At 29.6% G+C, this 4,287-nt stretch overlaps 1 protein-coding gene across 1 annotated transcript in view; it reads right to left on the bottom strand.

The window, feature by feature from the left end:
- LOC106685138 (uncharacterized) overlaps positions 1-3,982 on the bottom strand; it is an 8,765-nt gene extending 4,783 nt beyond the window's left edge. The window contains exon 1 of the mRNA XM_014427667.3: positions 3,876-3,982. The gene's annotated coding sequence lies outside the window, so the exon portion shown is untranslated. The remainder of the gene's footprint in view (positions 1-3,875) is intronic.
- Positions 3,983-4,287: the final 305 nt, after the last annotated feature.

Here is a 4,287-nt window from a genome sequence, read left to right as displayed (position 1 = left end):
CAGTTCTGGAAAGACCTAGAATTAGTTGTATCAGATGAATGAACGAGTAGAACACACTGTAACAGACAATTATAAGTAATGTTTATAGTTATTAAATTTTTTTTTAATAATTTATTTATTTTTATTTACCGCTGTATAAAAATATATACAGCAAGTAAATTTGCTGTAGATAACATAGTGACATGATACAAACATGTGGAGAATCTACCCATTGATAGAACTCCAATAACATTTCTAGAGCAGAAGATTTCGAGGCCATCTTCTTTTCAGACGCCTAGGAGGATTAGGTAATGAAGGAGAAGCCGGGTTAGAAACAAGTGGATTTGGGTGGTTGGGAAGGTAACTGTTTGGTTTTTGAACACGTTAGTATTGTTCAATATGAAGTGGTGATAGTTCATCAGACTCTGTGTCTTTGCTGTTTGTATCAAAATATCACCATGTAAGAGATGTTATGGTTAATGTTTTGTTTTGCTAAATTGTGGGGTCTTACTTCAATGGGCAGTCATTAACACTATAAGTGTGGATATGTGGATATCGTGTAGTACGTGACTTTTGCGTGGTTTTCTTTAACCCGTCCCGGATTGGAGAGTGGTGGCCGGCGTCATCTCCATATAGTGCAAGAGCCGGGAAGAAAAGAAAGCAGTGATCTCACCCCAATTTTTCATTACTTCAATGAAAACCATGTATAATTACTAGTCAAAACTGATGAGTCTACCAAGTATAGGTAGTGGGGGGAAAAAATGGCGGCTGTTTCAAAACCATAAAAAAACATTAATTTTTCACTCCGAGCTCTATATCTTAAAAACTACCGACAACACTAGAAAACCTAAGAGAACATTACTTAAAGAAGAGTAAATTTGCTGAAATATTAGCCCTAAAAGAGCTATTTACGTCCAATAGTTCTCGAGATATAACTTTTTAAAAAGCAAAATTTTGTAAAAATCTACTGAAAGATTAGAAGTTAGTTAATTTATTTTGAGAAATCTATATCTTAGGAACTATGTGACGTACTGATGTCTTTTAGCACACAAATTAAAGCTAGTTTAATGTACTATAAAGAAGTTTATGACCTTTACCTTTGTAGATATAGTAGTTTTCATGATATTTGCTAATTGAACCTACCTTTGAACTAACCTTTGAAAATCTAATAGAACATTATTTAAAGTAGAGTAAATTTTCTGAAATATGATTCCTAATAGAGCTATTTACGTCCAATTGTTATAGAACGAGTTATAGAACATTTCATAAAAATGTACTGAAATATCAGTAGTTAGTGAATCTATTTTGAGAAATCTATATCTCAAAAACCATTTGACGTAAAAATGTGTATTAGCTCTCAAATTAAAGTTAGTTTAATGAACTATAAAGTAGTTTATGACCTTTACCTTCGTAAGAATAGTAGTTTTCATGATATTCGCTAAAATAAATTGATTCATAGTTATTCGGACAATAAGTTTGATTTATGAAAAACTTTATTTCAGAATCCATTGGACGTACAGATCCAGTTAAATTGACTATAAAATATTTTATAACTTTTATCTTTTTAGGAGTAGTAATTTTTATGATATTTTACAAAATAAACAGACAGAATGTTAATTTCTAGTCATTCGTATAAAATGATATTTGAAAAGATATATCTCTAGACCCATAAGACGCACATATGTCTGCCAACACTCAAAATAAAGGAAATTTATTTGACTATATAGTAGTTTATGACACTTATCTTCGTAGGGGTAGTAGTTTTTATGATATTCCCATGTGAATATAAATTTGGCAAATGAAAATTTGTCCGGACAACTATAAATCAATTTATATTCAAACATTTCATTAAAACTACTACTCCTACGAAAATAAAAATCATAAACTACTTCATAGCTCATTAAACTAGCTTTAATTTGAGTGCTAAAAGACATCTGTACGTCAAATGATTTTTGAGATATAGACTTTTCAAAATAAATTCACTAACTACTGATCTTTCAGTACGTTCTGTACAACATTTTTATGAAATGTTGCTTTTTAAAAAACTATATCTTGAGAACTATTGAACGTAAATAGCTCTATTAGGGCTCATATTTTAGAACATTTACTCTAGTTTAAATGATGTTCTCTTAGATTTTCTATTGTTATTGGTAGTTGTAAAGATATAGAGCTTCGAATAAAAAATTAATTATTTTTAACGTTTTGAAACAGCCGCCATTTTTTGTTCCCCCTACCTATACTTGGCAGACTCATCAATTTTAGCTAGTAATTATACATCGTTTTCAATTAACTAATCATAAATTGGGGTGAAATACTGCCATTTTTCTCCTCTTGGTCTCTTGTACTAATACTTCTGGGTAAGGTTAAACGGTGACGGAAAAGGAGATATCGGACTACCTTGTGTTCTGCCAGGAGTACACCCAAGGACTACGTGCGGTTCGAACTAAACTTTATTTTATTTTTTTATTTTATATTCCTCTTTTTTATAATAATGTAAATTCAGGTTATGCTAGGGCATTTAAGTTAAGATTAAGCCCTTATAAGTTTTGTTTGTTGCATTGTTTTTTAAATGATAAGAATTTTTTTTTTGTCATTCTCTGTACATATATTTCTTCTTATTATTAAACTTTTATACATATAGTTCTGCTGTTCTTTATTATGTATTATACACTGCTTTAAGCTTGTTAATTTACTTGTTTCTGTTGTTCACTGAATATTATGCTAATTCCACTGATGTTTAGGTATCACCCCTAGGTTTTCCGTTATCTACATGTAAAGGTACTCGCCAGTAGCCATAATTCGATAAGTGTTATATAGGAATATATTGTAATATAATATATATTGTGGGTATATTGCAGTCGTTGTTTCAGGGTTTTCGTTATTTTCAAGACAAAAAAAAATAACAGGAGCAATTTATTATTATTATTATTATTTTTTTCCTTTTGTGATTAATTTTTACGTTGAGCGTGAGCAAGTATAAACCATAAATATATAACTAAAGATACATAAAAATTTGCTGTTATAATTACTATAACTGCGAAGATATACGCTATAAACTTCCTTTACAGTATATAAACAAGATTTAATTCGGAATGCTGATAGGAATTTGTACGTCTAATCGTTCCAGGATTATTTCATAAACCAAATAAATTTACATAACGTTGAATTCTCGTTGTTCGGGCAAAATATTTGATTAATGGAAAACTATATCTCTGAACTATTGGACGAACATATGTCTGTTAGCACTCAAATTAAAGTAGTTATAAAATACTGCTAATCTAAGGAGTAAGGAGGCGTAGAGATGTATATTAGGAATCATATTTTAGAAAATTAACTCTTATTTAAATTATGATATTATTTATTAGGTTTTAGTGTTGCAAATAGTTTTAAAGGTATGGAGTTCCGGATGAAAAACTAAAACATTTTGAAACAGGTATCTTTTTATTTTATTGCCCCTAACTACGGTTAGCAGATTCATCAATGTTGACTAGTAACTATACATAGTTTTAATTAATTAATAAAAAATTGGTTTGAATTAGTTTTTTTTGCTTATAGAGGTCAAACTAGCTGTGATTATTTTATACATTGAGACTCGTTTAGTACAATAAGTAATATTTTTCCTATTTTACACAAAAGAAGAAATCGATTGAGATAAAATAAACATTTAAGTTCATAAGGGGTAAAGATAAAAAACGATAATATGAGAAAGTAGTATAAAATGTTATCTCGATTCCTTGGGCTCAGAGACCCTAGGACCTAAAGAACCTTCCAAAATATGTTTAACATTTTATCATGTTATGTATTAAAGGATATCCCACTTCGGTTGTCCTCCATTGTCAGTATGCTACCTGATCAAATATTAAATCTATCATATGAAAATAGAATATTGCACTTACGTTTCCAACATAAATTTAAGACTAATTGAAAATGCACCGAGAGCCTCTCTCCATCTCTGGAAGAAGGCTGTCAGACACAGAACTGAACATGTTGCAGAAGCATGAATCATACTTTAAGAATGTTTGTTATTGTTGATAATATTCATAATATTATCAATAAGTACTGATGATGTTGTTTCGATATTTTCAATTATTATTTATTGTTTATTTTTAAACATAACCCTTTGACCAGGAATTAAGTTGGGCTTCTTCCTTAGTTTTTCATAAATCAAACATTATTTAAAATTCATTTTCATTTCGAAATCAAAATTTGTGCTAATCATGAAAACTACTACTTTTACGAAGATAAACGTCGTTAACTACTTTATAGCACATTAAACAAGCTTTAATTTGAATACACTAATAGACATTT

This window comes from Halyomorpha halys, unplaced genomic scaffold (assembly GCF_000696795.3).
Source record: "Halyomorpha halys isolate HHAL.00 unplaced genomic scaffold, Hhal_1.1 Scaffold662.1, whole genome shotgun sequence".
NCBI lineage: Eukaryota > Metazoa > Arthropoda > Insecta > Hemiptera > Pentatomidae > Halyomorpha > Halyomorpha halys.
Note: the sequence above shows the minus strand (reverse complement) of the source record. Positions and strands in the feature narration are given on the sequence as shown.